At 37.7% G+C, this 26,870-nt stretch overlaps 1 pseudogene; it reads left to right on the forward strand.

Annotated features, from left to right (window-relative positions):
* Positions 1-10,259: 10,259 nt before the first annotated feature.
* On the forward strand, positions 10,260-12,432 carry LOC107821930 (U-box domain-containing protein 45-like; annotated as a pseudogene).
* The last annotated feature ends 14,438 nt before the right edge of the window (positions 12,433-26,870 follow it).

Below are 26,870 nucleotides of genomic sequence, written 5' to 3' on the forward strand. Positions count from 1 at the left end.
CCTACTTCCAATGCCACACAATAGCAGTTGTGATGACCTTTCCCTTGAGGAATGTCCTTCATACACCTAAATTATCAAGTCAATTGGCTAATGGGCAGTTGAAATTAGTGAATTTGATATTGAATATAAACCCCGAACTGCTATTACGTCACAAGTTTTGGCCGACTTTGGGGCTGATTTTAGTCCTGAATGAGGACTTTAGCTGCTAAAAAAGCAGTTATGGTATCCGAAATTGTCTCATGTGTATGAACCTTGTTTACAGATGGAGCCTCCAACATAAAATGTTCTGGTCTTTAGATAGTACTAATCACTCCTTCGGGAGAAATCCTAAGATAGGCCATTAGAATTGTCCTGTTGACTAACAATAAAGCTGAGTATGAAGCTTTGGTTGTAGGACTTGAATTAGCCCGGGGACTAGGCTCTAAGGTGATTGAAGTAAAATGCGACTCCCCCTTGGTTGTAAATCATATATATGGAATATTTGATACCAAAGAAGTGCGCATGCAGCAATACTTGATTAAAGTTCAAGTTTTACTTTCTCGGTTCAGGGAGTGATCGGTGATTCATATCCCAAGGAAAAAAATATGGAGGCGGACGCGTTCGCCAATTTAGGATTATCCATAGAAATGAAAAGAGCTTATTCCGGTGCAATTGTTCAGCTGTTGCATTCAGTCATAGACGTGGATGGGTATTATGAAGTTTACTCAACCAACCTAATCTGGGATTGGAGAAACGAGTTTATAGAATATTTAAGGCATGGAAAATTGCCTAAAGATTCTAAAGCCTCCCGAGCATTACGAACAAAAGTTGCTCGGTATTGTCTCGTTGATGGACAATTATACCGAAGGTCTTTCCAAGGACCGTTGGCTCGGTGTTTAGGAACATCATAGGCTGACTATGTCATGAGAGAAGTTCATGAAGGGGTTTGTGGAAATCACTCTGGTGCGGATTCACTAGTGCTCAAATTAATAAGGGTCAGTTGCTATTGGCCCCGAATGGAACATGATGCAAAGACGTTAGTTCAAAAATATGATAAGTCCTAACGTTATGCTCAATTGGTGCATCAGTCGACGGAAGTTTTGCATTCAGTGGTGTCACCATGACCATTCATGAAGCGGGGGATGAATATAGTCGGTCTTTTGCCTCAAAGGCTCGGGCAGCTAAAATTCCTTTTAGTTTTGACTGATTATTTCACTAAGTGAGTTGAAGCAAGTGCTTTCAAGAAGATTGGAGAGCGAGAAGTTATTGATTTTATTTTTGACCATGTCTTTTATCAGTTTGGAGTACCAAAGGATATGGCTTGTGATAATGGGCCACAATTTATATATTCTAAAGTTACAAAATTCCTAGATAGATTGAAGATCAAAAGGATCACATCCTCCCCATATCATCCCAAGTGCTAACGGTCAAGCGGAGTCAACCAACAAGGTGATAATTCAAAACCTCAAAAAGAAATTAGAGGATGTTAAAGGTAGATGGCCAGAAGAGCTGCCGAGAGTATTGTGAGCATATCGGACGATGGCAAAGTCGAGCACAGGAGAAACGCCTTTTTCCCTTGTATATGGTGTGGAAGCTTTGATGTCGGTAGAGATTATGGAACCGACCATAAGGTATTCCCGAGCAAACGAGCAGGAGAATGAAGAAGCAATGTTGATCAAGTTGGACTTGCTTGAGGAGCGTTGGAACTTAGTTTATGTAAGGATAGTGTCACAAAAGCAAAGGATGGAATGATACTATAACCGTAGAGCAAATCTTCCCTATTTCAAAATCGGAGACTTGGTTTTACAGAATGTAACTCACAATACCCGAAAAGTCAATGCTGAAAAATTGGGACCAACCTGGGTAGGACCTTACCGGATTTCAGCTATAACCGATAAAGGGTCATATCAACCGGAAAATCAAGAAGGAGTAAAATTACCAAGTAACTGGAACATGACTCACCTCAAAAGATATTATTGTTGAAGATTCTAAATGATACTGAAAGTATGTGTTGCGCTGTTATTTTCTTCATCCAGTTTTATCCCAATTGGGTTTTTCTGGCAAGGTTTTTAATGAGACAGCAACGTAAAGCATACTCTGAAGAAGAATCATTGACAACAACAAGAACTCCAATCTTCGGATTCTCATACTTTACATCCGAACACTGGGGGAGGAACTATTATATATCAGGGCACTAAAGATGTCAATAAAACCGGGGATTGTTAGAACCGGAAGCTGCATCTTGAACTTAAAAGTTTAAAAGTTTAGTTGTTTTGAAAGACCTCGAGTCAGGATCGGGGACTGAATTATCAGCCCCATAGAAATAAGTAGTAAGAGTTAACATATGTATAGGCAGCTTTATTTACTTAAGCGGATGTAAAAGTTTTGCTCATGTAAATGTACATTTTGAAATGGAAGGGATAAAATAAATTCCTTTTGTTTTTATCATATTTCTTGTCCAAATAATACGATATGGTCTTTTTCATTTAAGTGTTTCAAATGCTAGTGTCGGAATGAATAGGCGACGTCCTCTTCAAGAGCACCGTAAACATAAGGGCCCTCTCTTATGAAACCCTCATAATTAAAGGTAAAAGCTGAAAGTATGAATGTCCGGTATTAAAGTTATTGAATGTAAAAAATTTCGAACCCTATCAACGAAAAAATAAAAAGATGTCTTTTGCGCAAAAGTTAAGTAAAAGATGTCTTTTATTTCAAATATTCCAAACTCAATAAAAGTTTTGACGTAATTACAAAGAAAAAGAAAATACATTAATTTGTTTTATCAGCAGACTCCGAAGGACGAGAAGTCTCTAATGCATCTTTTGAAGGTGAAGGCTGCTCAGCATTCGGTTCTACACCTTCATCCTTATCCTTTTCTTATTCATCTTTAACCTCCTCCTCGATTTCTGAAGACTCGGAGCAAGTGCTCGAAGAGTTTAAAACTGTGGTTCGGGCACAAATGTTCTCGAAAGCGGTGGTCTCCAAGTCAAGGGCTTCAGCGATGCAGTCATCTATATTCGAAATGCCTTCTTTGGCATCATCTAAAGTTTTCCTCCTCATGTGATAAACTTCTTGAGTTTTCTCAAGAAGGAAAGAATCATCTTGATCCCGGAGTTTGGTTTGGAGCTTTTGGACTTTAGACTACAGCTGATAATTTTCAACTCTCAAGATATCATAAGTCTGGCAAAGGTCAGTGTTGGTCTTCGCATGTTCGTTGTTTTGCTCCATGAACTTTTTGAGCCTTTTCTCCATTCTTGCCCTCTTCTCCTCGGCCGCAACAGCTTCCTTGGTTTTGGAACATAAATTTTCTTTCAGGTTGTTGATTTGTTCCATGAAAGAAGATTCGCGTTTGGTTGCCGAAGTCACAGCATCTTGCAGCTCAGCCCACTTGATCTTCAACTCAGCAAGCTCAGCATGAAATTGAGTAGCCTTTTGGATATGGGCCATTTTTTCTTGCTTAGTTTTCTCCAAGAAAGCAAGTGGTACTCATTCGAAACCGAAAAGGTAACACTGCGTTTACCATTAGGGTTTCGGATGGGCGTCGAGAAGCCATTTTCTATGTTCCCTTGATCGGGTGACCGAGGAAAACGCACATCTTCCTCTTGATCGATTGGGGTCGGTGGTGAGGTGAGAGCTAGTGATGCGGCAGCTGGTGTTGGAACAAAGGATAGAGGAACCTCAGAAATAGAGCCCTTCTGGCCGAAGACAATAACTGGATCCCAGAATCGGGACTCAGCATTCTCAACTAAGACTAACTCTGTGAAGAGTCCTTCTATGTCCTCCGGTTAATCTGAGGGAGTTTTTCTTTTTCTTTTTTTCTAAAGAGAAATTGCTTCATCATCGTCCTCAGTTTCTTCTTCGTCAAGGACAATTGTGGTCGGTCCTACAAGGGTTTCTTCTATAATTGGAGGTTTCTCCTGAGTCTCATCCTTGGAGGTACGACTTCTTTTTGATTTTTAGTCCCCTTGGGCTAGGGACTTAAGGAAGGTGTGCCTTCACCGGAAGCAAGAGCAGCTTCACAGACCCTCTTTCGGTCAAGGTCTTCTTGAATTTGGTGCTGAGCCACTTTCGGGTCATGAGAAACTGCAACGGTAGGATAGACGAAAGATCCCTTCGGAAGGCCTACATATTATGAAAAGAAGTCAAAAAATTTATACTACATAAAGTTGAAGATTAAAAGAGGAAAAGGGAAGTTTTACTCACCATGGTTCTTGACCTTCCAGTTGAATCTATTTGAAATTTCCTTCCACTTACAGGAGTCTGGTGTGGAAATGTCTAAAAAAGATTGAACCCATTAGGTTAGGTTTACTACTGCTGGAGGAACCCAATGGGTGGCGGAAATAAGAGAAGAGAAGATTTAGTAAGAGGAGAAAATTACTTTGACACAATGAAGAAAGATATTAAGAAAGCTTACAATTATAATTTGAGGTTTCGGGAATAGGAGATGCTGACGCCGGTAGAATGTCTCCTCGAGTGATGAAAACAAACCTCTCCATCCAACCACGATCGTTGTCATCATCAACCTGGTGATGCTGGCATGGTGATCACGTTTACTGAGTTTGATCATATCTCCACGAAAATATTTAGGGGCCTAGAGGTTGATCAACCCTGCAAGCGTAAGGGTTTCACTGGCCCGGGAATATAGGAACCGAAGACAAGCCATTGTTCCCCATATCGACGGTCCTCCTTGAGCTAAACACACTTGGTAGTTCCGGCAAATCTCCAAGATGATGGGATCAATTTCCTTGCCAATCCTTAAAGTGAAAGGGTACGTGTAATATATGCGTACCCTAATTTACTAAAAGTAATTATTTCCACTTCATTAGAGGCTAAAACCTCAATATTGTTCCAGCCACAATCTTCTTTCACAACGGAAATACTAGTAGAGCGTATGGAAGTATGGTATTTACCAACAACTCTATTTCTATCATTTTTAGGGTCAGAGGATTCCTTTTGCATATGGAAATTCGTCTCACATTTTAGCTAAGAAGGGATGATTGTGTTAGTAGAAGGAGGACCGACATCGGGTTCCTTAGACTTGCTCTTCTAGGACGGGCCGCCACCGATGTAAGTGTCTGTGTAATCGGAGGAAGAGATAACGCAAGACATGATAATGGAAAGAATGAATATAAAAGTTTTACAGATAAAGAGAGAGTTGCAGAAGGCTTTAAGAGAATTCTAAGAAGGAAGGTTTGTAAATGTGAAAGGTAAAAGTGATGAGAAGGGGAGAAGTTTATAGGCGGCAGAATGCAAGGCCAACATTACCTAGGTAACTGGCGAAAGTATTTATCGAATCATGGGATAACACGTGTTCGGCTCATTAAATACAATGATACGTGCGTCCTTTCAAGTGTCAGAAATCGTTAGAGAACTTTTCTGCCAAGAAAAGGGCTCTTATCTACTTCCCGATCACTTCAAGTTGAGTCACCGGAAAGCAGAGGGACTATCTGTATGGGGTAAAATTAACAAATGATAGGTAGACGTTTATCGCGTTGACATGTGATAGTAAAGACAGGTTAGGTATGAGTCAGCAAATAGCTAGTATCGTTACGAGCATGTGACCGGTGTTGTGCGAGCTCCGAAGACATTGGAACCGGAGACGAAAAGTTTGAAAGTAAGATACCGGTTGAAGAAGACAGTATTAAAGGAGCAGTCGTTACAAAAAATCTTAGTATTCACACTTAATGGTTATGCAGCTATCAAGAAGAGTTTTTAATTTGGGGATCTTGTCTCCCTTAATCTAGCTATAAATAGGGGAATTTATACTCAATGTAAGGGCACGAAATACTTGTATAAAAAAAGGCTAAACTTACTCTTGCTTTCTATTAACATCTTTTTTGCTCAAAAGCATATTTTGAGGCTCAGGCTCAGGATCTTCTTCAATTATTTCTTACTTTATTTAATTTTATTCTCTATCATTTTACTTTTCGGATCAATTTAATTCACGTGTTTACAAATCACGTTATAAATTCAACTGTACTGTTTTACGGGTAAACAATTTTATCAAAGTAGAAGTAGAGTCCAATTCAGTCAAATGGCCGCCAAAACGTGACTAATAATATTCACAAGACCGAATCAAAAAAATTTCTTGGCACATGGGGTGGGGAGAGTACTTGATAGCATGAACAAAAACCATAACGTTAAAAAGCAAAAAGTCCAACCTGTGACCATGGTAATTTGATTTGACATGAAACTTAAAGATTTTTTTAAAAAAAATTGTGATTTCAAATATGTGGAAACATTTGTATGATGGCAAAAATTTTGAAGCATGTAAAATCATGAAAAAAAACTAATAACTTTTAAAAGTAATACGAAAACAGTGCCACATAAACTAGAACGGAGGAGTACATTTTTTCTACATTATCTGTCTTTTTAGATTTTTTATACTCTTTAAAAGAGATTTTTAATAGCATTAATAATAAAAATACTTTCGAAGCTACTTTATCTCTAATTAATTATACACTCTACTAATAAGAATAGTAAAAGTATATTTGAAAAAGAAGTTTAAATAACATCGTTTTTTAAACTTCAAATATTTTAACATAAATAAAATTTATCGAAATGATTATTATCTAAATTCATGGAAACTGGAAAGCATAGAAAGCAAGCAAAACAAAAAACAACATTTTGCAATGCCATGTTTGCTAGTTCTTTTTTATAATGGTTCGATGCATAATGAGAAACTGCAGACCTGGGATTAACTCATAAAATTTCATTCTGTGAAGGAAATTTAAATCACTCGAGCACTCAAATATATACCACGATTAAACAAGCCACCAAAAAATTGGGGTTTAATATCGCGTTTTATAAAGTAACAAGCCTCCAAAACCCGGTATCATATAATATAAGGACTATATACGCAAATGATTTTTGTGACTTCAATCCCTACTTAAATATAAGATCGCGTTTTATAAAAAATTTCACATGAAAGAATTTTGATGCTTGTGTTTGAATTATTCAGGCAATCATTTTCTTACCACAAAATAATATAGTATTTAATTTTTAATAAATTAAAATAATTGAAACTTAATAAAAATACATTAACATTGAAGAATTTGTCAATTTTGAAAAGAATAGAAAAATTCTTCATTAAAAATACTATAACAAGAACAAATATGTTAACTTGTATAAATATATGAATGAAGTTAATTTTATATAAATTATTTGTATAATTTCCTATACTACCTCTGATGTTGAGGGTGATCGTTCTATTTTATTGTGTACAGAAGTTGATCTTACTAAGCCTCTTTTATTTTATCTAAGTTTAAATCGCACTGTGTGAAAAATTGAGTATGAGAGCCTTCATATGATCTCTTTTAATTGTGGCAAAGGCAAATATAGCCTTAAAGGATGATAACTGTCCATTAAAGCAAGTTGAAGGCCAAACTGATGCAGTGAAAGATCCAGTTGATGGTCATGGGAACAGTAGCGATCGGTCAGGGCTGAAGTAGACCTTTCCTATTTTTTCATTATAATAAGTATATGAAAAGAGGAAAGGGCTTTTTTATATAGAGGGGCTGAAAGTATCTCAGAGCGAACGTAAGCTTTGCCATGGGAGTAGATCATCGGAGTTTATGATCATAAAGAAAAGGCTAACCCCCCCTTACGAAACATTTCACTTGCTTGACTGGTTCGCTTTCCAGGTTACTCACTTCCGTTCTATCGAGATGAACTAGCGATATGAGAGTTAGCCCATCTTCGACAACTAGTGATTCAGCAAGCGATTGATTCGGCGCATCTAAGTATTCTCTGCTCTCCGACTTGCAAGCCAACTAACAAGAGTATAAAGATTCCAGCTTTGAATCTTGTGCTTGACGATGATCATTTCTGCCACGTCGTAATAGTCTTTAGTGCTTTCTGTTTCAATGGTTTGGAACCCTTCTTACTTTCTTTATTATGTCTGAAAATTTTTTCTCTTAGTCCGCTAACTCCATAAAGGGCTGGTGGGTAGGGGTAGAGCCTCTAGCGCCGATGTCGATGAATCAAAGATTTCTATTTATGGAATGGAATAGGAAGAGCGAGAATGGAACCAGTTTTGTTGATGCATTCCTCTTGAGAATGAAGAAGAAGAGAGATCCTCTTTTTAACAGGAAAATTTGGTCAGGTAGATCTTCGTCCGAAAATCATAGTAAAAGTTATCTTAAGTCAACCATAACATACTGAATTTTTGAAAGACTGTTCAGAAAGAGAAAAGGTGAAATCTGAAGATGCGTTTAACTTGCAAACCTCTTTTTTTTCTATTGAAAGAAATTTCTCATTTTAAATTTTGTTTTTAGTTTTTGTAAAAATTGAACAAACCTTTTTTTGTATCAAAAGGAAAATAAAGCAACAAAAGAAACTAGCTAGAAATCAAGCAGTGAATGAAACGCTAACAACATTTCCCGCAACACACGAAAAAATACTAGAAGGCATAAGCGTATGTCATTTAAAACGAGGCTCTTGACTAAAGGCTAAATTGGCTAAATCATCAGCTACCGAACTAGTCTGCATGTAGATATGAGCATTAGAAATCACACAATTCCTAGTCAAAAGATAGAGATCACACGATTACAGTGGACAATATCACTATTCAGACGAGGCATAGACCCTCTAGACCGCAACACATCAACTACACTAGAACAATTTGCAAGGCAACTCGAAAGCCACCTCCTGTCCCAGACTTCTCAAAGGCCAGCGAGAACCCCATAGCTCAGTTATGAAGGATGGTAGACCTCTATTCCAACTGAAAATCCACCAATTCACCTGCCATTAAAATTACGAAAAACACCGCGAGCAGTCCCCATCATAGTACTTCTTCGAAGGGCCCCCATTTGTATTCAAAACTATCCGCCCATTCCTAATGGCTATCAAAAATCGACTAAATCGATCAAACTGTACCATATCGAACCGATTTTTAGGTTTCTTTTAATAAAACTGTAGATTTTTATATAAATCTATAACTGTATCGATAATTAGGGTAGGTTTTTTATTTTATGGAAATAAACCAAAAAAATATCTAACCGTGCCGAAAAAATTTACATGTGAAAAATATATTTATATATTAAGTTTAAAAATAATAAAGTATTAAATTTGTCCTTCGGCCTTGGAATTATAAAAACGGTTACAAGCCAACAAGTAATTAAACTCAAATCCTAATTCCTAAACTTATTATGTTACTCCTACTGAAACTAAATTATTTCCAACATATTCACTAGCAAGACATAAAGTATTCTAGCGATTATGAGTAACAAACTACAATGTATTGAATATGTTTCCTTTCGTATGATTTAGATTTATCTTTTTAAATATTTAATCTTGTATAAACTTTATTCTTGAATCTCAACTTGGTTAATATATTTCCATACGTGTGATTTATATTTTCTTTGTCTTTGCTTAGTTTCTTTTACTCTGCTGTAGAATAGTTGATGGATCTATACTCTGGCCGTCTTTCTTGTTTTTCTTAATTCATCACCCTTTAAACAGTAAAAATGTCTAGAGAGTTTTGCTAAATCCTATAAAAGTACGTATATTATTGCATTCTATTTCTACTAGTGACTTTTACATGACATTTAAAAATAATTACCGAATTAACAGAACTATACCGATACCAAAGAGAAACCGACATGATTGGGACGATTTTGAAAAGTATAATTTTGGTAGCAGCTATATGGAGTGCAGGATTATACCATATTTGGAAAGCTAGAAACTGAAAATTGTTTAAGGGATGCACAGTTAGGATGTCTAAGGAAGCACAATGCCGTAGGGGATTACTTCAGAAACTTCTTGTATTTTAGCTCTGTTGGAGGCCTGTATTTCATATTACCCTTCAAGGAAGGTGGCTATGGAAATTAGGTGCTCTATAGGTGTATTGGAGTTTGTTGTTAATGGTAATATTTACATTGTTACCAAAAAAGAAGTATAATTTTGATTATACACAAATAGAATAACCAAAAATTTGTTATGATACAAATTTTATAAAATAATCGGTCGAACCGAACCATTGACACCCTGGGAGGTGACCAACCGAGCGAGAAATAGTCTTTAATTTTCGTGAAAATCAAAATATCTTCCTTTCTTGGTGTTTGGTTGAAGAACAATTTTTCAAAAAGCAAATGAAAGGAATGCCACTGGTTAGTAATTTTTCTTTTTCTCATATTGGATAAGATGATACAGGAATAAGAAAATTAACGGAACCCGCGTCCAACTATCAAAACCCGTTGAAGAAAAGTCAACCGCGCTGTCGGACAATGACCGTAAAGTTTCTGTACCTCTAATACTACTGGCTGCTATACATAGATTAAAAAAACATCTCATTGATTTCGAACCTTGTCTAATTAATTACTGATATATTCTTCTATTTCTCTGAGCCACTCCTATTGAAGTTTCTATTACGAAAATTCGCCTTTAATTTTACTATATTCTATCAAGAGTACAAGTACCAGTCGTCAGTCCAATTGCTAAGCCTATTTCCTGATCGATCGATAGCTACACTAACACTACAATGTCTTTCTCCATTGTTGAAAAAACACTTTATCTCGTTCAATCGGAAGACCCAATTTTGAAAGTGCAGGGTGCTCGAGATATTCGCCGATTAACAAAGAGTTCCCTACGTTACCGGCGTCATTTCTCTGACGCCGTTAAACCCCTTGTTGATATGCTTCGTTCTACGTCCTTTGAATTCATTCAAGCTGCTCTTCTTGCCCTCCTCAATCTCTCCGTTAAAGATGAAGGGTACGTTAGTAAGTACAAGTATTATTTATTGGCTAATTTGGCTTTAATAAGCGAAATATAGTAGTAATTACTGGCAGACTCGGAGCTCGAATTTTAATTTTATGGGTTCGAATGAGACTTAAAGTCCTAATAACTGGGTTCTAAATCTAATTTGTATATATTTAACGAATTTCTTAATATAAATACATTATTCGAACAAAAGCTACTGGGTTCGGCCTAACCACTCGGGCTTCTAGCTCCACCCCTGGTTGCTGGTGGTCTACCGGAGTTTCCTGAATTCTGCGCTGATGTGTAATTTTCAAATTTCGCTTGTGAATTTCTCTGGTGCTATTTCTTAGGTGCTAATTTACCTTGTAATTGCTATATAAGGGACCTTGTAATTGCTGTTTCTTAGATTAAGTTCTTTCATTTTTGGTTGCGGATAGCGTTCTTGCTTATAGTTCCTACCGATACACCTTTTTACTTGCATTTAGTGCCTTGCATTCTTGGAAAGGGATGATTATACTCATATATATTTTAGTTGTTTTTTATTTTTGTTTTTTGTTATACTTCATTTATTTGGTATTATATGAAACTGTTTGACGGAACCCTAGTTAAGACAATAACTTGCCTTTCAGATCGATGGTAGTTGAGGAGGATGATAAAAATAATAGTTAAGTACAAAATTTATGCTATTATAAATGACACTTTTTTTTAATGTCTTCAATACACCCCCTTATGTGCCGGGTTGATCATTTTTATGTGACAACGAGCCTTGAACTTAGGATCTCTAACTTTTCTGAAACTGTGTTAAATCGTGTAATCAACTCATCTAAATTCTTAAATTATTAGAAAGCAAACAATCTGATCTTATTTGCTTGTATCTTCAACAGAAACAAGAAAAGTATCATAGAAGCTGGCGCCTTGGAACCGATTATTGGCTTTCTTCAATCAGAAAATGCAAGTTTACAGGATTATGCAACTGCTTCATTGCTCACATTATCAGCATCTTCTGTAACGAAGCCGATCCTTAGTTCTTTCGGTGTCATTCCTCTACTTGTGGATATTCTAAGACGCGGTAGCTCACAAGCCAAGGTTGATGCTATAATGACTCTTTACAATCTTTCAACTTATCAAGGAAATTTAACATTGATTCTTGAAACAGAACCAATTCCTTCTATTGTTTCTCTGCTTAAATCTTGTAAAAAGTCTTCAAAAACTGCTGAAAAATGTACTGCTCTTATAGAATCTTTATTGTGCTATGAGGAAGGTAGGAACGCATTGGCGTCTGAAGAAGGGGGGATTTTTGCAGTAGTAGAAGTGCTTGAAATTGGATCTTTGCAAAGTAGAGAACATGCTGTAGGAGCTCTACTTACAATGTGTCAAATTGATCGGTGTAAATACCGGGAGTTAATTCTTAGAGAAGGTGTAATGCCTGGACTTCTTGAGCTGACCGTTAAAGGGACAGCTAAATCTCAAGAAAAATCACAAACACTTTTAAGGTTGCTTAGAGACACTCCTTATAAGAGGTCTGAGCTTAAACCTGACACATTGGAGAACATTGTTTCAAATCTTATATCTCAATTAGATGGCAATGAGCAAACTGGAAAAGCGCGAGGTTTGCTTGCTGAAGTGATACAAGTTAGTATGGATCAAAGTTTGAGACATTTACACCAAAGGTGAAGTGGTATTTACTCCGGCTGATTTGTCTGTTTCCAGTGGTGCCTCCGAGATCTCTTCAACATGATACATTTTGGTACATTAGAATGAACAACGGTACCTAGTAAGTATCAAAACTAACCTCAGTAGAGTAGTGACGAGAGACAGGAAAAACACCTACTGGACCAGATATTCTAGACATGTATAGGTATAAAACTAACAAAGTATGATATCTCTACACAGCTACGCATAATGGCAACAATAATATGGTACTTGGGACCTTCTTGGCCCCAGGTGACTGGCTAATGTCTACAATTTAGGAGTTCTTAGAATCTTAGTTTTGAAGTTAGTCTTGGTATATTTGTACACTAACTCTGAAGGTTATACAAATAATGAAGGCTCCAATTTTGCTGGTTCCATGGTTTGTGAATGAGCGTTTTTTTTTAAGGAATGAATGTGTATTTTCTGGCACAGGAATTTCCACTCTTCACTTTAGGTTTTTATTGGTAAAAAATAGACTCACCGTGTGGATTGATTGTATCCCGACACGTGGCAAGAATATTAGAAGATCATGAAGAGGATGAGCCCGAGATGTGTCGAGTGGAGAATTATTTGGTACTGTGACCGTTTGTAACGTAATCTTTTATGAGTCGACATAGAAGACTTCCCGGGAGGACATAAGAGTACGGAAAAGAGAAGAATCAGTCAATCCCGAGTAAAGCGGGATTTGGTAGAGTAAAGCGGGATTTGGTATAATTTATTGAGCAGTTATAGATCCTTAGCGTAACGTGCGAAAAATAGAGGTAATGGGTAGGCGAGATATTAGGAGAACAATTACGGGTAATTTTACTATTTAAATCCCCACTTCTCATGCATGGTATCCATCTGAAAAAATCACTCGACCACTCTCTCTATATATATCACTGTATCTTGCTGGGATGAATCTAGGCGTGATTAGAAAAAGAAGACATCTTGATCAATTTGAATTCTTTTTCCATTTGTCTTATATTTGATTTCCTTATTTAGTGTCTTTATTATTTCTTGTCGTTTATATTTGAGAAAGTAAGTCAAATTGATTGATTGCTTGTGCCTTGAAAATGCAGATTTAATTGATTTGGCCTATAAAATCTAAATTTAGGTAAAACAAGGTCAAAGGTATTATAAGAAATATCAAATTATGGTGGATGTCTACTCTTCCTCCATGATCTTAATCTCAAATGCTTAATGACATATTCAATGACATATTTTCTATGTTTAATGACATATTCAATGACATATTTTCTTCATTTTTCATGCATATATAAATGCCTTGTAATAGATAAGAAAATACACACAATTGAAGAAGAAATAAGAATGTTTTCTCTCTTTCTCCATATATCTCTTAGCTTGTTTCTCCTTATTCCGTATTGTTATTTTGAGTTATATTTTATAACACGTTATCAGCACGAGACTCTACCGTCTCAAGAAGCTCTTTGAGAAGACTAAGCAAATATGGATATCTCTCAAAGCAAACTTGGATCAAATTTCAATTGTAAAAATATTTGCTTAATTGATTCATGTACGACACATACAATATTCAAAGAGAAGAAATATTTCTCTCATTTAAGTATGTGTAAGGCAGATATTACTACAATTTCTGGTAGTACTAATCTAATTGAAGGCTCTGGAAGAGCCACTATAACTTTGCCTAATGGAACAATACTTATCATAGAGAATGCAATGTTCTCCTCCAAGTCCAAGAGGAACTTGTTGAGTTTTAAAGATATCCGTCGAAATGGATTTCATATTGAGACAATAGATGAGAATAATATCGAATATCTCATCGTTACCAAGAATGTCTCTTGTCAGAAAAGGGTTATTGAGAAGTTCCTGTATTTATCTTGTGGCCTGTATTAGACAAGAATTAGTGCAATTGAGGGGCACATTCTATCGTAAACCAAAAAGTTACTGATTCCAGTACTTTTGTACTTTGGCATGATCGATTGGGACATCCTGAATCAATTATGATGAGACGAATTATAGAAAACTCAAATGGGCATCCATTAAAGAATTTAAAGATTCTTTTAAATAATGAATTTTCTTACATTTCTTATTATCAAGGAAAGTTAATTATTAGAGCATCACCAACAAAGGTTGGGATTGAGTCCCCTGCGTTTTTGGAACGTATACAAGGGGATATCTGTGGACCTATTCACCCACCTAGTGGGTCGTTTAGGTAGTTTATGGTCTTAATAGACACATCTTCTAGATGGTCTCATGTGTGCCTATTGTCATCTCGCAACCTGGCGTTTACAAATTTAATGGCACAAATTATTCGATTACGGGCACAGTTTCCCGATAATCCAATTAAGTCTATTCGACTTGATAATGCTGCTGAGTTTTCGTCCCAAGCATTTAATGATTATTGATTATCAACTGGGATAAAAGTGAAACATCTTGTAGCTCATGTTCACACTTAAAATGGTCTTGCAGAGTCTTTGATTAAACGTCTGCAATTGATAGCAAGACTATTACTCATGAAAACGAAATTACCCACCTCTATTTGGGGTCATGCCATTTTGTATGCAGCAATGCTAATTCGTCTCAGACCGACAAATTATCATAAATATTCTCCGTTGCAATTAGTTTTGGGTCATGAACCTAATATATCCCATCTAAGAATTTTTTGATGCATTGTATATGTGCCTGTAGCACCGCCATATCGCACCAAGATGGGTCCCCAAAGAAGGTTAGGAATATATGTTGGGTTTGAATCTCCCTCCATTATTCGCTACCTTGAAACATTAACGGGAGATTTGTTCACTGCTCGATTTATAGATTGTCGATTCGATGAGGCATTTTTCCCAAAATTAGGGGGAGAAATTGGTGACACCAAACGTGAAATTTTGTGGAAAAATACATTATTATCTCATCTTGATCTATGTACCTCTATTTGTGAAAAAGAGGTGCAAAAGATTATCCATTTGCAAAAAATAGCAAATCAAATGCCAAATGCATTTACGGATCTGAAAAGGATAACGAAATCACATATTCCTGCAGAGAATGTTCCAATCCGTATTGATATCTCTGTTGGACAATCTTCTAGTGTCATAGTAATGAGTCAAAAGCACGTTTAAAGCATGGCAGACCGTTGAGTTCTAAGGATTGAAATTCTAGAAAAAGAAAAATAAATGATCAAGATGACACTACGAATAACTCTCATAAAGAAACCCATGATTTAACCCATCCTAAAATTCATGAGGAAATCAATGAGCCTGAGACTCAATAAAATAAGAAACTATCAATAAACCCAATCGATATTGAGACAGATTTTAATTGATTGAATATAGTTGTGGATTATGTCTTTGCATATAATGTTGCATCTAGCATTATGCAAGATAATGAGGATATTGAACCTCAATCCATTGAAGAATGTTAACAAAGACGTGATTGGCCAAAATGGCAAGAAGAAATCCAATCTGAGTTGGATTCACTTGCGATTCATTAAGTTTTTGGGTCTGTAGTCCAAACACCTAATGGTGTTAAATCTATTGGCTATAAATGGGTATTTGTAGTAAAAGTAATGCGAAAAATGAGGTACAAAGATACAAGGCACGCCTTGTTGCACAAAGATTTTCACAAAGGCCTGGTGTCAATTATGAAGAGACGTATTCTCCTGTTATGGATGCTATAACGTTCCGTTATTTCATTAGTCTTGCTGTCCATGAAAAGGCTTGACATGCATTTAATAGATGTGGTTACAGCCTACCTTTACGGCTCACTTGATAATGAGATATACATGAAAATTTTTGAGGGATTTAAAATGCCTGACGCACATAATTCAAAGTCCAGGGAAATGTTTTCAATCAAATTACAAAGATCTTTGTATGGTCTAAAGCAACCAGGAAGAATGTGGTATAACCGCCTTAGTGAATATTTATTAAAAGAAGGTTATATAAATGATTTCATTTGTCCATGTGTTTTTATAAAGAAAACAACATCGGAGTTTGTTGTACTTGTCGTATATTTTGATGACATAAATCTTATTGGAACTCCTACAGAACTCCAAAGGGCAATTGACTATTTAAAGAAGGAATTCGAGATGAAAGATCCCAGAAAGACAAAATTATGTCTCGGTTTGCAAATTGAACATTTGGCAAACGGGATTTTTTGTTCATTAATCTGCCTACATAGAAAAGGTATTGAAACGGTTTTACATGGATGGAGCACATCCATTAAGTACTCTGATGGTTGTTCGATCACTTGATGTGAATAAGGACCCGTTCCGACCTCAAGAAAAGAATAAAGAGCTTCTTGGTCCTGAAATACCATATCTTAGTGCAATTGGTGCTCTAATGTATCTTGCTAACACTACGAGGCACGACATAACTTTTTCAGTTAATGTCTTAGTAAGATATAGCTCTTCTCCTACAAGGAGACATTAGAATGGAATCAAACACATATTTCTGTATCTAAAAGGGACTACCGATATGGGCTTATTTTATGGTAATGATTGCAGTCCCGATCTTGTTGGTTATGCCGATGCTCTGTATTTATCTGACCCACACAAGGCTCGATCTCAAATAGGCTATGTGTTTATATCTGGAGTGTTGCGGCCAAACGCACACTCACGCAAGTATACGTGGTCATCATGTAATAGAATAATGAGTAGAGTATCGTTCCCATGAAGACTTATGATTAACTTTCGACTGATTCAAACTCAAATGACTTATCGATTCAAAAATCTCACAAAATAGATAATTTACTAATTTACTACCTAAAAATTATAAAGTAATGGAATAATTAGAAATCAACCAAAATAATTAAGCAATTTCGGATAACAATTAGTAGAGGAGGATATTACAGGGTTACGGGTTAGCTAACAATCGTGTTGCGTTCTTGGCTTAAAATGACTAATTGATTTATCTAGGTTGTTGATTGACAGGGTTGATATTACTCATAAGAATCTGTCGAGTTCTTACTCACCTATTCAAGCTAACTTAATGCCTATATATCTATGGAATTAAGATTAACAAAAATGCATTTACACTTCCTGTATTTCAACCGAGCAAGACAATTAGGTATATTTTTATCCTAATTGCGAATCTGTTTCCCGATGCTCGGGTTCAAGAACTTACTCTATTTAATTCTATATGCAATCTAGAATTCCCACTTTCGAGTTCAACTCTAGATTCGTAGATAGTAATTCACTATTAGCTACTCAGCAAATTAATTAAAAAAAGAATTAAATAAATAACTCAATATGATAAAATCAACTTTGTCAAATTAAACTTCAAACATCAACATTCATGTATCACCCATGACCCTAGAATAATAGGGTTCTTAGCCACTCATGTTCATGCAATCATCAAATAATTCATAAGAGTGCATTAAAATCAATAAAAGAAGGAAAAAATAAGAACTCAAGACGAATTCCGTGGTTTCCAAGCTTTGTCGTGGCTTTTTCCCCCTTCCTAATATGTTAGATGACCTAAAAGAGACGTTTTTGGCTTATATATTGCGTACAAAAGTCGTGGGCCAAAGTTCTCCTATTCCTAATTCAAATCAGCTTCAAGGATTGATGCTGGGGTGGATGATTCGCATCCACCCCGTCCTCCACTTCTCAGCTTCGCATGCTAGGGTGGATGATTCGCATCCACCCTTTGTTCCTTCATCTCAGCTTTGCCCAGGTGCGGATGCTAAGGCGGATGCTATGGGCCGACTTCACTGCTAAGAGTGCACGAAATCTGATTATTTTCTAGATTGGATGCAACGCATCCAACCCCTCTTCCTCTAGCTAGAGCACCTTTTCTTCATATTTTTGCATTCCAAACACCCTAAATCATCACACACAACTCAATTAGTCATAAAACCAATAATTAAATCATGTTGGGCATTTTAAAGATCAAATAGCATCAAAAAGCGGTTAAAATATGGGTAAAGTAACATCAATACATATCGAAATATGCCCAACATCACCACCCCACACTTAAACCTTTGTTCGTCCTCGAGCAAAATAGAATCAACCCACAACCGATCGAACAAAATTAAGGTTATCGCTATCAAGCCACACATTTTACTTAAGCTTAAGCACCCCATGACTTTGATTGATACTAACAATTAGCCCCTTGCATATGCATTTTCAGACTTTATTCTCCATGTTGATAACATGCCAAGCACATTATTGAACAGTTCAAACCAGTCAAATAGCATATTCGGGACATCGCAACCTCAGAAACTGACTCCTTAGCATAACTACTTTCAGGCCAACTTACTCACTCTGATTGAAAAGTTTAATAAAGTCGCCCATTATGAAGCATGTGCCCTCACCATAAAACAGAGGAAGTTAGTCCACACACTCAAATAAAATTTGAATCGTAATTTAAGGACTTCACACAATAGAAGAATTCTCTCACTCTCTCAAAGAAGTTCATTTGCGCACAAAAGGTACCATATGCTTGCCCTTAATGTAAATCTCTACTAATGTAAGCTTGCTCGATATAAAATCAATTAAGACTTTTCATGATTGTAATGTGGGCTAAGGGATGGGTATGATGTATTTAGGAATAGTGGTTCACCCTCCTAAGTACTTTAACACGTCACATGATAACTTAAGCGCAAATTCTTCAACACCACTTCAATTTCATAAATAAAATCACCCCAAAAATGCCCCCTTATTCTTTAAGCACTACTTTAATTCATACCTACTAGCAAGAACAAGACAACAATTTATTCATCTCTATTTTTCCTTCCCCTTTTTTTCAGATTATTCTCTCTTTTTTTTCAACTATTTTTTTCAATTTCCGCTAGTGGTATATTATTTTATAAAACAAGTGAACCTTTCTTCCTTTCATTGGTTCCACTCAAAAGTCACCCCCACACTTAGTTCCTTCTTACTTCTTTTAGCGCTCATTTCATGATTAAAGTGTTTTAAGAGAAAATAGGATCAAAACAATGTCAATTGAGAATAAAAGGGGTCTAGGCTTGTAATGTGGGTACCAATTAAAAGTCAATAGGCTCTAAATGGCTTATTAGGGATAATTTTATTTATGATAAGCATTTAAGCTCAAAAAGATCAAAGAAGGCCTAAAATTATTTTTCAAACCGAGCAAAACTTAGAAATTCGCTTCAACTCACATACCGGGCAAGTTCTAGACACAAATGTACTACACGAGACTTTTACCAAAAATCTCACCACACATTGGTACATGGTTCACTTAGGAGGGCTACATTTCAACTTTCAATCAAAGTAAGTACGGAGTTAAGCCCCAATTTTAATGCATACAGCACAACAATTAGTACAGGAGTCAAGACAATGAACCTAAGCATCACAAAAAAAACTATTCAACTTTTAAAGGCAAAAATAGTTATCACAAAATCATGGAGAAAGTTATAATCCACGTGCTTAGGTCTAACTATGTTAGTATAAAACAAGTCACAGAATGTGCTGAATTTAGTCTGAGTCTTTACATCCTATACTACTCTAAAAAAAAAAAAAACTAGTACCCGGTTCAAAAATTCATCCTTTGGAAAAGAACCGATGGCCAAAGAAAAACCAATGGGGGATTATTACCTACTAGAATAAATTTACTAACTACTCAAGGCTATTAGTCTATTTTTGTGCTTTTCTTTAGTTTTCTGTCAATCTCCTAATACTAACACTAATTTCAAGAATCAAATAAAAATATTTTTGTATTTTTCTAAGGACCTTAATCCCTCGAGAGAACTGTTCAGGTAGTCCGTCGTCGGGAAAAGTCCTCTATTTTCTGGGTTTTTTTTTTTTGATAAGGCTACTTACTACGACTAGACACAACAATGGACTGACAGTTACTCCATATAGATGAATTTACTAACTATTATAGGCCATTAATCCAGTGAATATTACAGCCTCCAACAGTATCAAAATCAATAAAAATTGTAACAGTTAAGTACATTCATCCACAAAAAATATGAATAACCCCCACCCCACACTTAGAACCGTGCGTTGTCCCTAATGCACACAAATAAGGTAAAGTAGGGTGAGAAGAAACTCCCTCAAGTCAAGGTGGAAGGCTCCTCTACAGTTTGTGGAAGAGCATCAGCATCCATGGTATCCATCATGACCCCCTCTGGCCTAGCAATAGCATCCTCTCGAATAGGGAGATCAGTCACAGTCCTATCATCACCAACTAGAAGCAGGTGGTACAACGGCATCAGTAGGCATGGTGTGTGGAACCTCAGGGACTATAGGAGGAGCAGAGGTGGATGGTCCAGCAGTGGACGATGCAAGAAGCTGTGAGATGTCTATATCTGCACGTTGAACCAGAGCACGGAGGAGTAATGATACCTCCCTCATCATCGTGGCATGCTTAGCCTGAACTGGGCTTAGATCCGCACGAGTCTGACTCAACTTATCTCTGGTGGCACTCAACTCTACACGAGTCGCTATCAACTCAGCCCCATTCTCTTGCATATTAGGAAAGAGAAGCAAAGAGAAGAGATAAGAGAGATACCTGTTACCGTCGAGGTTTGGAGGTAGTGCGACGGGTTGAAGGGAAAATAGTGAGGGAGGGAATTTAGATGGTTCAAGTGTTTTAAGTAATACTTACCTGGGATGCGAACTTGGACGCGACGCGTCCCAAGTGACTTCTCTAAATTATTTTTGGACGTTGTTGTGGACGCTATAGGCATACTTCACTGCCTTGAGCAATTGGTCCGTCAATTTTTTATGCTGAGGGGGATGCGACACATCCACCCTGAAAAGAAAAAAATCAGAAATACAGAGCAAACAGGAAAAATGAACAAACTACGAAAACAAAAGCAAATACTTGGGTTGCCTCCCAAGAAGCGCCTGATTTAATGTCGCGGCATGACGCAACACGTTCTTCACACCTCCGCCAAATCCATCGAGGTCTTGTGGCATGCAATGTCACCACCCCAATAGTGTTTTACTCTCTGGCCATTTACCAAGAATGTCGCATTGGAACTCGTATCACGCAATTCCACCGCCCTATGAGGTTTCACACTAACCACTTCAAACAGACCCGACCATCGAGATTTAAGCTTTCTGGGAAAAAGCTTTAGCCTCGAATTAAACAAGAGAACTTCTTGACCTGGCTCAAACTCACGATGTTGGATGTACTTATCATGCCACCTTTTGGTATTTTCTTTATACAATTTGGCATTTTCATACACATGCAATCGAAACTCATCAAGCTCGTTGAGTTGTAGCAATCTCTTCTCACCGGCCAAGTCCATCTCCATATTTAGATTTTTAATCGCCCAATAGGCTTTGTTTTCAAGCTCAACGAGCAAGTGGCACGCCTTCCCATAAACCAACCTGTACGGAGAAGTACCTATGGGGGTCTTGTATGCAGTGTGATATGCCCATAATGCGTCATCCAGCTTCCCGGCCCAGTCCTTTCTATTCCCACTTACTGTTTTCTCCAAAATATGCTTTACCTCTCTATTTGAAACTTCTACTTGACCACTCGTTTGGGGATGATAGGCAGTGGAAACCTTATGCTTAACTCCATACTTTGCAAGAATATTATTCAGCAATTTGTTACAAAAGTGAGTTCCCCCGTCGCTTATCATCACTCTTGGAGTCCCAAAACGTGTGAAGATGTGCTTCTTTACAAAGCTTACCACTACCTTTGCGTCATTAGTAGGAAGAGCAATGGCCTCCACCCACTTGGAAACATAGTCGACCGCCACCAAGATGTACTTGTGCCCATTAGAATAGGAATGGTCCCATGAAATCAATCCCCCAAACATGCCCCCTTATTCTTTAGCATCTGTCAAAATTTTTTAGCATGATAATTCCGATTTTTTAGCATCTGTCAAAATTTTTACCAAAGGCATGTGCATCCTTAAACAATTTTGGCCAATAGAAACCTGATTGTAGCACTTTTTGGCGGTTTTATCCCCGTCGTGATGACCTCCATATGGCGAAACATGACAGTCATGCAATATTGCATTCATCTCTTCCTCAGGAACACACCTTCGCACCAACTGATCTGCGCACTGCCTATATAAGAATGGCTCATCCCACATGTAGAGCCTCACATCATGTAAGAATCTTCTTCTATTGTCAGGTGTCAATTCTAGTGGCGTCACCCCACTTGCAATAAAATTCACATAATCTGCATACCATGGGGCTTCACCTGAGGTGACTGCTAATAATTGCTCATCAGGAAATGTTTCTTTGATTGACCCTCCTTCAGCTACATGGTTCCAACTTTCTAATCTGGATAAGTGATCAGCCACTTGATTTTCTGTCCCTTTTCGATCTCGAATCTCTAAGTCAAATTCTTGCAAGAGGAGGACCCAACAAATCAGCCTCGGCTTGGCGTCTTTCTTTTCAAACAAGTATCTGATAGCTGAATGATCTGTGTAGACGATGACTTTGGTTCCCACTAGATAGGATCTGAACATGTCAAACGCCCACACCACTGCAAGCAACTCTTTTTCAGTAACTGTATAATTCATCTGAGCTGGATTCATAGTTTTGCTCGCTTAATAAATGGAGTGAAAGCTTTTATCCCTCATTTGCCCCAAAACAGCTCCGATTGCTATGTCACTTGTATCGCACATCAACTCAAATGGATGCGCCCAATCTGGGGTGATGATAATTGGTGCAGTCACTAACCTTCCCTTCAGCTCCTCAAATGCTTTCAGACAGGAATCATCAAACTTGAAGGGGACATCTTTCTCAAGAAGCTTGCACAAAGGAGAAGAAATTTTCAAAAAATCTTTAATGAAACCACGATAAAAATCTACATGGCCCAAGAAACTGCGAATGCCTTTAACGGATGTCGGTGGGGGCAATTTTTCAATCACCTCCACCTTCGCTTTGTCCACCTGCAAACCACTTTTCGACACCTTGTGCCCCAGGACTATACCTTCACGTACCATGAAATGACACTTTTTCCAGTTTAGCATCAAGTTCGTCTCTTCACTCCTAGCAAGCACTTTATCAAGGTTCATTAAACAATTATCAAAAGAACATCCAAACACAGAAAAATCATCCATGAACACTTCTACAAATCTTTCAACCATGTCAGTAAAATAGCCATCATACACCTTTGAAAAGTCGCAGGTGCAATACAAAGACCAAAGAGCATTCTCTTGAACGCATACGTGCCATAAGGACACGTAAATGTAGTTTTCTCTTGGTCCTCTGGGGCTATAGCAATCTGATTAAATCCCGAATAACCGTCCAGGAAACAGTAGTATTCCTGGCCAACTAACCTATCAAGCATTTGGTCAATAAAGGGGAGGGAAAAGTGGTATTTTCGCGTGGCATTGTTCAATTTTCTATAATCTATGCAAATTCTCCACCCAGTGACATTTCTTGTAGGAATTAAGTCATTATTTTTATTAACCACTACAGTCAGCCCCCCTTTCTTCGGCATACATTGAACGGGGCTTACCCATTTGCTATCAAAGATTGGAAATACAATACCTGCATCAAGCCACTTAATCACTTCTTTTCTCACCACCTCTTTCATGATTAGATTTAGTCGGCGTTGTTGCTATACACTTGGCTTGTGTCCGTCCTCCATGAGGATTTTATACATGCAGAAAGCAGTACTAGTGCCTTTAATGTCAGACATTGTCCACCCAATTGCTCGATTGTACTCACGTAGCACTCTTAATAGATTTTCTTCCTGCAATTTAAACAAGTGAGAAGAAACTATAACAGGTAAAGTGTCAGAACTACCCAAATAAGCATATTGAAGGTGAGGTGGTAGGGGTTTAAGTTCCAATTTTGGAGCTTCTTCAATTGACGGCTTTGGAGGAGGCCCACTTGGCCTATTCAGGGGCTTAAACGGGTGTATTCCTTGCATGTAAGCACATGATGCATCTAGGATATGCATCATCATCAATCATCAATATATCAAACAACATGCGTGATTTTTCTAGAGAGTCGTCTAGATATACACTCGTGTCAAGAAGTTGCTTATCCACCTCCACAACAGATATCATAGAGAGCTCCTCATAGTGGCGGGGAAGTTGGATTGCTTTGTAGACATTAAAGACTACTTCCTCGTTGTCCACCCTCATAATCATTTTTCCCTCTCTCACTTTAATTATTGCATCACCAATAGCCAAGAGAAGTCGTCCTAATATGATTGGAACTTGTTCATCAACATCAAAATCTAGAATAATGAAGTCAGCTGGTAAGATAAATTTTCCAATTTGCAGCAGCACATCTTCAATCACTCCTTCAGGGTAGGCTATGGACCTATCAGCTAATTGCAATATCACAGTGGTTGGTCTTGGAGCTCCCAGACCCAATTGCTTAAACAAGGACAATGGCATCAGATTTATGCTCACCCCCAAATCACAAAGAGCACGACCCACATCAATATTACCGATTCACACCGGGATGGTGAAGCTGCCAGGATCCTTGAGCTTTTGAGGAAGCTTGTTTTGGACCCTTGAAGTGCACTCCTCAGTAAGTGCAACTGTCTCGAACTCAGTCAATTTCCTCTTGTGAGCCACTATATCTTTTATGTACTTAGCATACTTTGGAATTTCACGAAGTACATCCACCAATGGAATATTTAATTGAACATGACTCAACATAGAGAGAAATTTGTTGAACATGCGATCGTCATTCTTTTCTGCACTCTCTGGGGGAAAGGTGGTGGTGGCCTTGCAGCCTCCACTGGCTCTGAACTTGCATCATTTTTCTTTGACTCGTGTATTGCCTTAGGGGTTAGCTCCCCCTCAGGTATAGGTTTGTCCTTTCTCTTCTTTGGCACTTCCTCTAGTTCCCTCCCGTTTCTGAGTGTAACTGCATTAACTTGAGGGATCTTCTATGTATCACTAGGAAGAGAGACTGTAGGTCTGGTATTTTGATTTGCTGCTAACTGCCCCATTTGCCTCTCAAGATTTCTGAAATCGGTCCTGAGCTGTTGATTGTCAAGCAACAACTTTTTTAGCAAGTCATTCGTACTCTCTTCTGTTTGTTGGGGTGGCTTCTGAGGCTGATTGAAATTTCCTTAAGGCCTATACTGATTCCGATTCTGTTGATTTCCGCCCCATGAGAAGTTAGGATGATTCCTCCAATTTGGATTGTAAGTGTTTCCATATTGTGCATGATGATTCGTCAGACATCTGTTTTGTTGCCCCACATAGTATATAGATTCGGGATTCGTGGGGCACATGTCACTCATATGACTGTCACCACATAGTTCGCAGCAAATAGACATATGTTGTACATGTTGCATCTGTTATGTTTGTTGCATTGTCCTTCTGTTCATCTGATTTGCCAGCTTTGCAATATTTGCTCTCATGGCTGAGAAGTCATCAAGCTCAATCACCCCGGCTGTCTTCTATTTAATTGCTCTTCTTGCGTCCCCATCTCATTGCCAATTATGATCATTAGCAGTGACGTTATTTAGCAAGAGTTGAATTTTACTGTACGGCCTCGCCATGCAACTACCCCCACAAGCTGAATCAAGATTCATCTTTGATGCCTCGTCTAGCCAATCAACAAAAGTGTGACCCAATACCTCATCAGTCTAACAATGATACGGGCAGTCTCTGAGTAGCTTCTTGTATCTTTCCCAAGCTTGACGAAGTGTCTCATCATCCCGTTGTTGGAACCCAAGAATTTGGCTCCTCAGCTATTTTTTCTTCTTAGTAGGGAAAAACTTGATTAGGAATTTTCTTGCTAAATCATCCCAAGTGTGGATTGAGTTCGCGGGCTCCTTTTGAAACCATTCCTTAGCTTCCCCAACAGTGAAAAGGGAAATAGTGTCAGCCTGACATAGTCCTTGGAAACGTTCGGATAATTGTAAGTGTCCGTAATTTCCAAAAAGTTCTGAATGTGCCTCTACGGGTCTTCATGAGATAGACCCACATATTGTCTTGTGGACTGAATCAGCTGTACCATGTACTATTTGAGTTCAAAATGCCTCGTGATATCAGGCTTCACGATAGCCTGAGTCATATTAGCAAGATTGGGCCTTGCGGCTTCTATCACTGGACACTCTTCATTACCTGCCATCTCTATTGGCTGTGGTTGAACTACAAGGTCCAACTCTCTTTCTATTCTCATTCTAGCTTCGACTTCCTTTCTCACTCTATGAAGTGTTCGTTCAATTTCTGGATCAAAAGGAAGGAGGTTGTTTGCACTTCTACTCCTCCGTATTCAAGAGAAGAGTGTGTGTTAACACAAACAAGGAAAACTGAAAATTAAAACTTGAACAAATAAGTAATAAAAGCTTAACTAACTCAAGTAGCTAATTTCTAGATCCCAGGCAATGGCGCCAAAAACTTGTTGCGGCCAAATGCACACTCACGCAAGTATACGTGGTCGTCAAGTAATAGAGTAATGAGTAGAGTATCGTTCCCACGAAGACTTATGATTAACTTTCGACTGATTCAAACTCAAATGACTTATCGATTCAAAATATTTCTCACAAAATAGATAATTTACTAATTTACTACCTAAAAATTATAAAGTAATGGAATAATTAGAAATCAACCAAAACAATTAAGCAATTTCGGATAACAATCAGTAGAGGAGGATATTCCAGGATTACGGGTTAGCTAACAATCGTGTTGCG

The sequence above is a fragment of the Nicotiana tabacum genome, chromosome 14 (genome assembly GCF_000715075.1).
Source record: "Nicotiana tabacum cultivar K326 chromosome 14, ASM71507v2, whole genome shotgun sequence".
Lineage (NCBI taxonomy): Eukaryota > Viridiplantae > Streptophyta > Magnoliopsida > Solanales > Solanaceae > Nicotiana > Nicotiana tabacum.